The sequence below is a fragment of the Triticum urartu genome, chromosome 4 (genome assembly GCF_003073215.2).
Source record: "Triticum urartu cultivar G1812 chromosome 4, Tu2.1, whole genome shotgun sequence".
Classification (NCBI taxonomy): domain Eukaryota; kingdom Viridiplantae; phylum Streptophyta; class Magnoliopsida; order Poales; family Poaceae; genus Triticum; species Triticum urartu.
Genome location: NC_053025.1, coordinates 552,536,035 through 552,548,836, shown reverse-complemented (window position 1 = coordinate 552,548,836; position 12,802 = coordinate 552,536,035). Strand labels below are relative to the sequence as shown.

Below are 12,802 nucleotides of genomic sequence, written 5' to 3'. Positions count from 1 at the left end.
AGGAGAATGCGGCCACCATGCGGCCTCAAGATCACTCGTCGCCAAAGCCTTCCGCCATGGTTTCTTTTGGCCGACTGCTTTGGATGATGCCAAGGAGTTAGTTAAACATTGCAAAGGGTGCCAACTCTTCAGCTCCAAGCAACACATGCCGGCTTCAGCACTCAAGACCATTCCCCTCACTTGGCCCTTCGCCGTTTGGGGACTGGACATGGTGGGACCATTCAAGATGGCGCGCGGCGGCATGACACATCTGCTTGTCGCCGTGGACAAATTCACCAAATGGATTGAAGCAAAGCCGATCAAGATGCTGAATGGGCCGACTACCGTCACATTTATCGCAGATATAACAACTCGGTACGGCGTGCCACACAGCATCATCACCGACAATGGCACAAATTTCGATAAGGGAGCCTTGGCACGTTTCTGCGCGACGCAAGGCATCCGGTTGGATCTAGCATCTGTCGCCCACCCGCAGTCAAACGGCCAGGTCAAGCGAGCCAACGGCCTCATCCTTTCCGGCATCAAGCCCCGACTGATCGTACCACTGGAGTGTTCAGCCGGCTGTTGGCTCGATGAGCTACCGGCTATCCTCTGGAGTCTGCGCACTACACCAAACAAGTCAACCGGCTTCACCCCTTTCTTCCTCGTGTATGGTGCCGAGGCGGTCATCCCAACTGACATCGAGTTCGACTCGCCTCGAGTAACCATGTACACGGAAGCGGAGGCCAAGGAAGCACGAGAAGACGGCGTCGACCTGCTGGAAGAAAGCCGGCTGTTAGCCCTTAGCCGGTCTGCCATCTATCAGCAGGGCCTGCGCCGCTACCACAGCCGGAAGGTCCAGCCAAGATCCTTCCAAGAGGGCGATCTTGTGCTCCGGCTGATCCAGCGAACAGCCGGCCAGCACAAGCTCTCGGCCCCTTGGGAGGGCCCCTTCGTCATCAGCAGAGCCTTAGGCAACGACTCCTACTACCTGATCGACGCGCAGAAGCCGAAGGCACGAAAGAGAGACGACTCCGGCAAGGAGTCGGAACGACCATGGAACGCCAACCTCCTCTGAAGGTTTTATAGCTGAAATGCAGTATGTATCACGCTAACTTTTGTACTAAGTACGAGACAATAGGGCCCCCGAGGAGAGCTCGGGGACTGCCATCTTTTGTCTATAAATGAAAAGTATCATGCTTATGGCCTTGTCATTGCATTCACTTTTTTCCGTCCGGCACCGGGTTCGACTAGTCGGCCCGGGGACTGGCCGCCTGGAGTTATATTAGAAGTCCTACCCGCAGTCAGACAAGTAGTGTGCCGGTTCCCAAGCCTTCTCTTGCCAAAAGTCGCAGTTCGAAGAACCGGCTGTCCGGCTGGCAAGAGTTAAGGGCAGGAACGGGTGCCACACGAAAAACGGCTAGGGACTAACGGACTAATATAACAAAAGCCGGGTTTTCTCCCACCGCCGACCGGCTACCAGAGTAGCCGGCCGGCTGGCTTCCATTCACCTCGCTCCAATCTAAGAAAGCTCGAGCACTTTCCTTCCCAGAAGGGGAAGGCGGCAAAGGAAACAGCCTACGGATAAAAAGCATACGTGAATGGAAACCAAACATGCACACGATAATATTTACATAAAAGACCTTCAAAAGGCCAGCATTCAACATAGTTTGGATACACCCCCAGTGGGTGGAACTGCGGAAGCTTAATAAAATTGTTCAGAAGGCAACAAGCAGGAAAAAACAAGGACGACAGATTAAGCCGGCGGAGCGACTGACGAGCCGGGCCGGTCGGTGGAGACGGCAGTGCCGGCTGGAGGAGTGGCCGGCTGGCGAACCTCAGCATGATCACCGCCTCCCGCAGAAGGAGCGCTTGCGCGCGCCTCGTTGCTGGAGGCACGGTCAGGCTGAGGCTGGCTGGCTGTTCCACCGGCTGGCTCGATGTCTTCGCTTTCCTCTCCTTCGTCATCTTTGCCTTCGTCGCTGGAGGCGATCTCTTCTGCCGAGTCTTCACCCGCCGCCGGGTCCAGCCCGAACCACTCCTCCGGCTAGGCAACGCCGTCATCATTAATCTCGGGAGCGAAGACGCTGATGTCAGTACACTCAGCGATTGTCGATGTGTGCTGAGCGATAGCCGGCCGCACCTCCGCTAGCTCTTCGTCGGCCTCCAGCCGCCAGGTGCGCAGCTGGTCCAGGTTCAGCCCCGGATACCAAGCTCGGACGAACTCCAGCGCCCGCCCAACTCCAAGCCGGGCCGCCGACGCCTTCCAGGCCTCGAAGGGGCCAACCGCAACCTCCAGCCAGTCGGCAGTCCGACTCGGGGTGCGGGGAATCATCTCGCTTGGCCAGAGGGCGGCCAACACCTGCGCTCCGGCGCGCTGGAGGCGGCGGAGCATACGATGAGCCGGCTGCAGTCGCTCTTGGACCACCAAGAGTTGCTCTTCGAGCGACCGACTCGCGTCCGGCGCGACTTCAGCCCCCGCCTGCCGGCGCGCTTCGCGATGGGCCTCGATGGTTTGGGCGGCGAAGACGGAGTAGCCAGGAAAGTAGTCTGCATAGAGAATAAAAAGCAGCTCAAGTCAGAACACAAGTCAGGCAGCAAGGGGCAGGCAAGGAGCGAGGAAGGCGGCTTACCGTCGATCAAATCCTCAATACGGCCGAAGCCTTCATTCAGCGCTTGCCTGGTCTCAGCCCAGCCCGCCGCTTCAGTCTCGAACTCGGCCTTCAGGGCGGCTTCGTTATCCTGCGTCTTCTTCAGAGCCGCCTTGTGGCTCTCCTCCTGGTCAGCCAGCTTCTTGGCCAGGCGGTCACGCTCCAGGACCAAGGCGTCGTACTCGGTTTCCTTGGCACGAAGGGCGGCCTGCGCCTCGCTGAGCTGCCCCCTTAAGTCGGCATTGGCTTCTGCGAGCACGAAAGACAAAAGAAAAACCAGTAAGGTGAAGTCGTCAGGAAAGATCCGACCCGACTACTCAGCAGTCGGCCCGAATCTCGGGGACTACACCCAGTGGGTGCGCTGACGCGCCCCCACAGGAGATGAACGAAACCAAGTACGTACTCCGGCTGCTGATCAGGTCTTCGGTTCTCCAACCCAGCTCCTGAGCCTGGGAGTTGAAGGCGGCAGCGCGGAGGTTATGATACTCCTGGAAGATTAGACAGGAGGCGAGAATAAGGTAGTCGTCAAGGAAGATCCGATCCGACTGCTCAGCAGTCGGCCCGAATCTCGGGGACTACACCCAGTGGGTGCGCTGACGCGCCCCCACGGAAGAAATCAAGAGAACAAAGCAACCAAAGATAGAAGACTCACCCGGATGACGGCCCGCGTCGCAAGGAACTCCTGGGTGTATTGCTGCAGCAAGGCGGCTTGGGCCTGAAGCCGGTTCCGAACCTCTTGGGCCGCCACATTCAGCTCGCGCGTCCCGCCGCTGGGAGTCCACTCGGACGTGCCGGTGCTGGCCGCCTCCAAGGCCTCCGCCGTCTGGCTGGCACCCGTAGCTCGGTGCGGCTCCGGCGCAGCGGTGCCTCCCCCTGCGCGCTGGCGCAATGCCGGCTGCACCTCGAGGCCGGCTCCTGCTTCCGGCTCACCCCCAGCCGGCTGCTCTGGCGCCGCAGCCGACTGGCCGCCTTGGCCCGCTCCGGTTGGCGCTGCCAGCGGCGCCCTCTCCACGAAGATCACGGAGTCCTCCCTCCGCTCCATCACCGGCGGTTCTTGGTCGACCTCCTCCAGCGGAGGCACAGGAATGTTGGGGGCCACGGCGCGGAGGGGAATGGCTAGCAGCGGAGGCTGGTTGTGCGAAGCCTCCGCCTCCGTCTCCACAGCTGCCGCCTCCGCCCGGGCCTTGGCTGCTGCATCGGCCTGCTCCTTCGTCGCCTGGGCGGCCCTTCGCTCCGCCGCCTCCCGCTCCTCTCGTGCGTTCCGCTCCGTGGCCTCCCTGAGGTCGGCGCGGGGATCCACGCGGTGGGAGCCTGAAGACCCTCCAGTCGGCCCGACTACGGAGCCGCCCGGACCCCGCTCAAGGGAAACTGGCGCCCTGTCCGGCGAGCAAAGAAAGGTTTAGAAGAGTTTTCAATCGAAAATAAGAACAACAAAAAATATGTATCCAAGCATTCGACGACTTACGCTGAGATCGCCTGCGGCTGCTTCACCGCCTTGCGGAAGCGAGCCGCCTTCGCGGCCGCCTCATCTCGCTTGGTCGCCGCTGTGGAAGCCTTGGACTTCTTCGGCCGGCTGCCGAAGAGGATCGACACGGCCCGGCGCTTCTGGGCGCCGCTGCCAGCAGCCGGCGCAGCGGACGAGCTCGCGCCTTGATGATCAGGCGCCGGCTGGCGGCGCGGGGCGACTTCGACCTCGGCATCATCCGGCCAGTCCTCGAAGCCGACCGTGAGCCCCGCGCCTCCGACCTCGTCGCTTTCCCCCATGATGGCGTCTTCCATGGCGGCCGCTCCCATGTCCGGGTCGTCGGCGTTGTCCACCGCACGGTCAGGGACGAGCTGGCGCTCTACCCCTGCGGCGCCGGTCGTCGGTGGAAGGAGAGGGTTCTGCTAGGGGCAAACCGACTGATCAGAGGCCGGCTATCATGAGGCCGACTACCAAAAAAAACTTATGACGGGCGGAGGGTTGGCGCGAGAGTACGGCCCCTTGCCGTACCGCCAATCCTCGGCGAGCTTGCAGTTGGAGATATAGTTCACCATGTAGGAGACCTCCGCATGAGGCATCTCCCTGGTGCTCAGCCGGCTTGGGCCGAAGCGGCCGCTCATCTGACAAACCATGTGAGGCCGACTTTGGAGGGGAAGAACCCGGCGCTCCATGAAGGCGGCCACCAAGTCGGCTCCGGTCAGGCCCTCCGACTGGATCATCACCCGAAGCCGGGAGACGGCTGCGTTCCCGGCCTGAGACAACGACCTGGCCCGGTAGCTCCACGAAGGTCGCCTCCCAGCCGGCGGGCCGGCTTCATAAGCCGGCAGGTTGACGTAGTCACCTTGCTGTGCGACATTCTTCACGTAAAAGTATGACTTCTGCCAGAGCTTCACCGACTGGATCAGCGGGATGGGTGTGAACGGGTTGTTCTCGCCCGACCGCCTCATGGCAATATAGGCTCCGCAGGGGGCAGGCACGCCCGCGACGACGGTGCCGAGTTTGCTCTGGAAGAATTCCGCCCAAAGCTCGAGCGTGGGGAGGACCCCAAGGAAGCCTTCGCATAGCGTGACAAAGGCCGACAGTAGCATCACCGCGTTGGGCGTGAGGTGATGCGGCTGGAGGTTGTAGAATTCGAGGAAGGCTCGGAGTAACCCGCTCACCGGAAGGCCGAAGCCGCGCAGGCAGTACGAGCGGAAGATCACCCGCTCGCCCTCCTCCGGTGCTGGCGAAATCTCCTTCTCCGACGCAAGACGAACCCGAACGAAGTTCTCGCCGGGCAGGCGTCACGTCTGGCGGAGGAACTCGACGTGGTCCTCATGGACGTTGGAGCCATCCCACGAGCTTGACAGCGCCATGGGGCAACGCGGCGAGAAGCAAGACGATGCGGCGGTGGAACGAAGCGACGGCGGAACGACGCGACAAAGAGCTGCTGCGGGGAAGAGAAGAAGAAGGAGGGCGAGAAGGGGCGCAGTGAGGGAGAGCGTGCGAGCCTCTGCCGCTCCCCCTCCTCCTCCTACTTATAGACCGCGCGGCGGAGCCGAGGAGGCGCGGTGTGGGGGAACGTGGGGATCAACTGCGCCCACTCCCCCACGTCCCGCGATTATTGTGCCTTGATGGCAGAATAAAACCGCCGTGGGAAGGCGAGCGGTCCATGTGGGCCGCGAGAAGATCCGTGCTCGGACCGAGGCCTGCGAGTGGCGGGCCCGGGCCTGCAGCGGCGTCCCGTCGCGCGTGTGCGTTGGCAGGATTTCCTCGCCACGTGGCCCGCGTTCCCGCCTATGAGAAACGGAGCTTTTCCGAAGACGGCGCGCACAAGCAAAGCCGGCCCCTCAGGATAGGAAGCTGACCAAGCTTCTCGTCCCTTTATCAGCCTCGAAGCTCGCTCAGCTTCGGGGACTACTGTCGGAGTAAGTGACCACGGGTAGCCTAGCCGGCTCCCCTGGCCTTTCTGAAAAAATTACGAGCCGATCTGGCTCTCAAGAATCCAAGACATGGGGCCGCCTTCCCCTGGCCGGCTGTCTCCCAGGCCGGCTATTGGAAGGCGGCCCGACTTCAGCCCTCATGACGAAAGCCGCGGGAGGGACGGCTCCGAGGAGCCGGCTGCGAGAAGGCCGACTCCAAGGAGCCGGCTCCCATAAAGCGGTCAAGACCGTACCCTCGAAGTCTGCATCCACATAACGACGATGTGACGGGGCGTGGCTACAGTGAAGCCTGCCACCCCCGAATCCCAAAGCGCACCTGGCACAGTGCGCCGTACAGGTGGCCATGACCCGTCCGGCGCGGCACTGTTGCCACGTTGACCCTGATGTCATCCACGACGGGCTACCGGTACGGCCCACGGGCGGTGGGCCCCTTCGGGCAGAGAGACACCCGAAGGCGGCCTGGCCTCCCCCAGTCGGCCCAAGACGGAGCCGGCTCTCTCCAGCCGGCTTGCCACCCCCTCGAAGGAGACGCCCCATTAAGAAGACAAGACACGGTGAGGCTACAGTGGTCACCCGCCGGACGGCAGCACTGTAGCCACGCTTACCTCGGCGAAGCCCTCGTCACCAAGATTGAGCAACAGTAACCAGCCATCGACAAGGCCCTGGACAGTGGGGCCTGCCTATCGACCAAGGAGCCGGTAGCCGGCGGGCCCCAGCAGCCGGCGCAGAAGCCGGAGAGCGAAGACACAGATGGCTGGGCCCCACGCCCAGCCGGATTGCCATTGTACCCCCGGGGGGTAGGCCTATATAAACCCCCCGGGACACCCATGCAAAGGATGGATCCCTGCTAGTTTTAGACACCACGTAGGGAGGAGAAGAGAGCAAGAAGAGCCCTTCTTCCTCCTCTCGCCAAACAGCTCAAGGAGCATCGTGTAGCTACTTGTTCATCTAGTGATCATGCGGAGACCCCGCGGAGCAGCAGTAGGGGTGTTATCTCCACGGTGAGCCCCGAAGCTGGGTAAGATTCGCCGGCGTGCATGTCTTCGCCTCATCCCGTTTCCAGGCACCGGCGATGTTTTACTGGCTCCCACAATGATAAGCCACCCGTTGGCATATGTCGCACCTACCACCCGACAATGTGTGCCTCTGGGATCTGGTGGGGGATTGCTGGAATTTAGTCCATTTTGGGCAACCCAATAACTATTTCAGAAATTCCTAATAAATCCTAGAGGCCCACTTAGCCCATTTGTGCAAGGCAAGGAATACTACTAAAGTTTAGTCCCACATTGCTAGTTTAGTGGGAGTTGGACCTCCTTACAGGGGAGGTTCTTTCCCCACTTGTACGAGCATGAGAACAAGAGGGATATCCACGCGCGCTCCTCCTCCGCCGCCCGCCTCACCACGCCACGTCTCGTCACGACGCGCCGCGGGTTGCGGGAATGAGCCGAGCCGATGTCTAAATTTTTGCCATGCACTACGGGTATACGAAAGGTCACTCGGGAGCTAGAAAGTTTTTGCTGCAGTGGATATTGAATACGAACGCTGCACCCTTCGGCCGCTGTCTGTTCGTTTCATCTCCCGCGTTCCCTTCAGCTCCCGGTGCAGCCTCTCGCCTCCTTCTCTTGCGCCTATAAAAGGGAGGTCACTCCTCTCAGAGAGAGGCACCAGAACTTCTCCTTCCTCTCGCCACCGGTTCCAATCTCTGAGCTGCTGCTGTCTTCCTCATCCCGGCTTGCGGCGTGCACCGCAGGTCAGGACAGTAGGCCTCCGAAACCGCACCTCTTTGAGTCCTGTACGGGAGAAGGGTGATAAGGTTTTTGAGGAGCGCTTTGCGCGACTACTGACTGGCTCCTTCGTCACGGACGCCCCGGACTCCGAAGGCTACTTCCCCGACGACGACTTCTTCCCCGACATCGACAACCTCCTCGACGACATGGCTGGCGAGGACACCGACCCCAAGTCCAGTGCTACTGCTGCTGCTGTCCCATATGTGTTCTTCTTTCTGTTAGATATCCTGCCACAGTTTCTCATACTAGTACTTGCCCTAAATATGTTAGGTTCTACCTCATATATGCAACTAGTTCTATTGTCTGCTATAGATATGATAAGCTACGGTTCATATATGCAAAAGCTATTTTTCTTCTCTCTGTCAGAACGCATGACTTATTTTATCTCTACTATATTAGTCATGCTTTATCTACTATTTCTGTTAATAAAATCATTCGGTAAATTGCTCATATTTCCAACATGCACTGCAGGTTACAACACGTGGGAGTTACTCCATGCCAACTGCAGCCACCCATGATTCATCCACCTGTTCATGGGCGGCCGCATATCGAAGCACAGCATGATAAGTTACATCGCACAAGGGGATCGGCTTATTTGATATACACTGCCGAAGCCCGTTTACATTTTACAAGAACCTCTCCAAGAGTTTGAAGTCCAGCACAAGCTCCTTCAGCCCAACCATTTTGCTGTACTGCAAGGTGATCCAGCCAACGAAAGATATATATGCAACAAGAAGGCACGCCCGCTTGAAACGGTAAGCAAACACCCTGATGCTATGGTTGCTCACAGCCCGCCTGGCGGCAGCAAGGAACACTCCTCGGAGGATTCTTACTGCTACGGTGATGAGTATAGAGCTCAGCATGCCCGCCACAACCCCTGCTGCCGCATATCCAAGCATCCACCACGAACTGAAATCTTTTGACTTGCAGAACTTTGAAAACCTGTCAGATTTCAGTCTCAAGTTAAACAGAAGGAAATGTTGATATATTTAAGATAAATGACCATTATAAGAAGTGAAGGAAAAAAAGTGACCCTTTTACCAACCAAAAGGTTGTTAAGTTCCTAGTGTTTACAGCTTGACATAAAGTGGTGATGCAACAATACAACCCAAGCATAAGAAACAAAGCCAATTGATAAGCATAAAGCACTAGAGCTAGTCAGATTACCATAGCAAATAAGAGCAATGAGTGGTTTTGGCTATCGACTTCTGGTGAAGGATATGTGGATTAACATGATGTTATCACATTATGAGAAGTTAAGGCGATGCCCATGCAGCAGGTAGAAAATTAGAGGGCATATATACTCACAGTACAAAAATCCTTTTCAGCATTTCAATTAATGAAGGATCCTCAGCAGTGCAATTGAATAGCTTGTCTGAATAAATGTCAGCTTTGGTGCTCCCCAGTGTGTACCTGCACTTGTATGATTCATTGACCTACAAGAGAAGACGATAATAAAATGATGACCTCTTGATAACTAAACATGATATACGCAAAGGGCATGCAAACAACTGAAGATTCAAAAAACCACTGGAGAGAACATTATGTATTTCTCATGTGAACTAGATGTTCCATAGTAGTGTACCTTGAGCTTTGCTGCTGTTGACCATACAGCACCAAAATCAGGCCGGCAATTGTGAGGAAGAGCCTCTTTTGGAGCTTCTGCCATTGCATAAGATGTTTGACCAGAAAAATATTTTGTGTATTCAACCTAGAGTATCCATCCACAACACAAGTGAGAAAAACTAATTAACTAAACACATATAGTAATACTTGTGAATACTGATACTAGTAAACCGAAAGACTGCGGGCAGGCTGTGCAGTGTGCAGTGCACGACCACAAGCTAATGTTCGAAATGTAAATATGGCGTGTCTTTATTTACAGGACTTTATGAACAAACTAGAAACTACAGCTAGAATTGTTCATCATTTATTGCCTTATTTGGGAGTTGAGAGCACATAGAAAGCATCAAAGATCTGTATATATCATTATCAGTAAAAGCATTAAACAGCCCAAATCTAGAGGAGCTGAATGTGAGAATACCTAATCTGTACTATTAAACGGGAGTTTGCCGTCGTAATGGTTACTCATCCTTCCCTCCCCTTCCAGTGCAGAAAAAACAAAAAGAAGAAAAGAACGGGGAAAAAACCCGGGAAAAGGGTGACAACCACCAATCCGTCAGCCATGCACCCCACACATCCCATGCGGGCACGCCCCATCTCTCCCCCCTTGCCCCCACTTCCATCTCTCCACTGAGAAAAATCGCCTCCCAGCCCCGCCCCCACGGCCCACATTCTCTGCCACGATGAGCCGTCCGCACCTTGTCTCGTCGCTGCCTCCTGCCTCCCCTTGATGCCTCGGTTGGGGTCACCGGTGTGGGAGTAGCCGCCCCTATCAGAGAACACGACGGCGAACCTGCCAACGGAGACGCTGTCCTAGCACGGCATGCCGTCCTAGCCATCAGCGTTACCGGCACCGACAGCAAGCCCTCTGCAAGGGTCCAACACGGGAGCGATAGGAGAGGTGGCAGTACCGTTGAGTTTGCAACCGTCATGCACGTCGAGGCAAAGGCGAGACTGGCGTAGGCTGCGGCACACATGGTGATGCCATCGCCGATCCACAAGATCAGATGAATGCACTTGTAAGGCTCTTCTGTAATCCTGTCTTCTTTTCAAGGACCCCAGCTTGCTCAATAAGGTGCTGATTGATCATCTGAGTAACTCTAGATGTTTGCTCATTTGCTTCTGTTACCTATGGTAGGTTCTGCCCATCAATTTTTCTACCGTGCTGAGAAGTACATTTTTGATGCCCGGCTTACAACAAAGAGTATCAGCCTCCTGAGTCTCTTAGGCACTAACGTAAGCCTACGATGCCCACATTTGTTGCTATGTTGAGTTAGCTTTGAGCAGTATTTTGCAGTCAAAACAAGTACTTGTCCGACCTATCAGGTGATCCTTTGATTTGTTGAGTTAACACCTGCTGTTTTCTTTCTTTATTAGCTACCTAAAACGATGGTCTGCTGCTGACAAGTCATTTTCTTATGAGGTATGTGGGAATTGAACATGTTTATGATCTTCTTTGTATGTTATGATAAATTTGGAAGGTTTTAAGCAACTTCAGCAAGTGAAATTAACTTGGAATAGAAATGAAATACTGCATTTTAGTATCATGATCTTCTTATGTAATTTTGTTTTGCACACACATGGCCTTTCTCCTCCTAAATTCTGGATACCTATATCCCCACCCATTAATTAATTAAAGTAATCCTTGTGAATACTAATGTAAACTGAAATACGTGCACGATCGCAAGCTGATGTTCGAAATGTAAATATGTCATGTCTTTTTTTATACGTTCTTTATCAACAAACTAGAAACTACAGCTAGAATTGTTCATCATTTATTGCCTTATGTGGGAGTTGATAGCACGTACAAAGCATGAAAGGTCTGCAGATATCATTATCAGTTAGAAGCATTAGACAGCCCAAATCTAGAGGAGCTGAATGTGAGAATAGCGAAAAAGTAGTTAATACATGATGTATAAAATGTCACTGTGCTGGTACAAGAAGATAAAGCAAGTGAAACAACCAACCAGCAGCTTTAACAGCATTTTGAGCTGCTCCACTAAGAGAAACAAACACCAAAGTAGAATCACAATATAAATTCTCACCTCAAAAACTGAAGCCCAGTAATAGTCATCATGGCAGCGGAATCTTCGATTACTCGAGGGGTAAAATACATGCTTAGCTTTATAGTTTCAACAGTCCAAGCTCGCAAACCTTAGATGACCGAATGTCCAGGCCTACAATGCGCCAGCAACCGCATCAAGCTAAAGATCAACGCAGCTCGGTCCAAACCGAAAGGGAAAACTAATCACATCCTAAGCTCACTAGCTGAGCCACAGTGTAATCAGCATCCAACACAGACCCCAAGTGATAGCGCATTAGCGCATCGAAATCCACACAGTGACACACCAAGTGGGGAATACGTAAGCAGCTCTTAGACTTCGTGGAGCAGATGGTAAAGTGCATAAATGGAATATACATCACAAAATTTGCAGTAAGCTCTAAACGCTAAACACCAAAACAGCTAACTTGAGCACCCGGTTAGATTCCTAAGCTCGGGAAACAGCATGGGGGTAAATCGGGAGGGAAGAGACGGAAGGGAAGGTACAGTGGCCGACCGGTAGAGAGGATGCGGCAGGTGGAGGGCATGGAGACGGACGCGTTGGAGGAGAGCCCGCCGAGGAGGAGGCCAGCGATGCCGAAGAGAAAGGAGAAGAGAAATGACACGGCGATGGGGAAGAGCATCACGAGGGCCCCGCGGACTGTGATCCCGCACCACCGCCTGCGCCGCTCCGCTGGGTCCGCCCCTCTGCCCGGGGTGGCCCGTGGTGGCGCAGGCCCTGCCGCCGACGGATCCATCAAGTGGATGCGCGACCCATCACCGGTAGGCCGGCAAGCGGCGGTCGCCGGACGCCGGCGGTGGGGAGAGGTGAAGGTGGCATTGGGGGTGAACGATGGTTGGAGCTGGGCATGACGACCGTACTTTTCTTGGGGTTCGGTGGTTGTCACTGGGACGATCGATCGAAGGCTGTTTGGGCCGTATGTGCAGGCCTGTCAAGCTTAGTCAACGAATGTTGTTCTATGGACTGGTTTTCATTTCGCCTTTACCAAGAAAAAAAACACCCCCGATCTCTACCCTTCGCGCCTCTCGCTCCACATGGCCAAAAGAGATGGGTTATCTTAAGAGTGTCATGTAGAATATCTTATGAGGTGGAGAAAGAGAGATCAGAAGAAAAGATTTGTCTTCTCTTAAATAGGAAATGATTTCTTAGCAACATTGCAACAATGTCTCATCCCATTTATTTCCTTTAAAACCGGGGTAAAAGATTGACCTCGTCAATTAATTAAGCAAAAGAGAATTACCCAGTTAACTCACCACATTTTTACTAACTATTAGAGATAAGATTATGAGATAAT

General features: G+C 55.0%; 1 pseudogene; it reads right to left on the bottom strand.

Moving 5' to 3' along the window:
• Positions 1-8,414: 8,414 nt before the first annotated feature.
• Positions 8,415-12,364, bottom strand: LOC125554117 (annotated as a pseudogene).
• Positions 12,365-12,802: the final 438 nt, after the last annotated feature.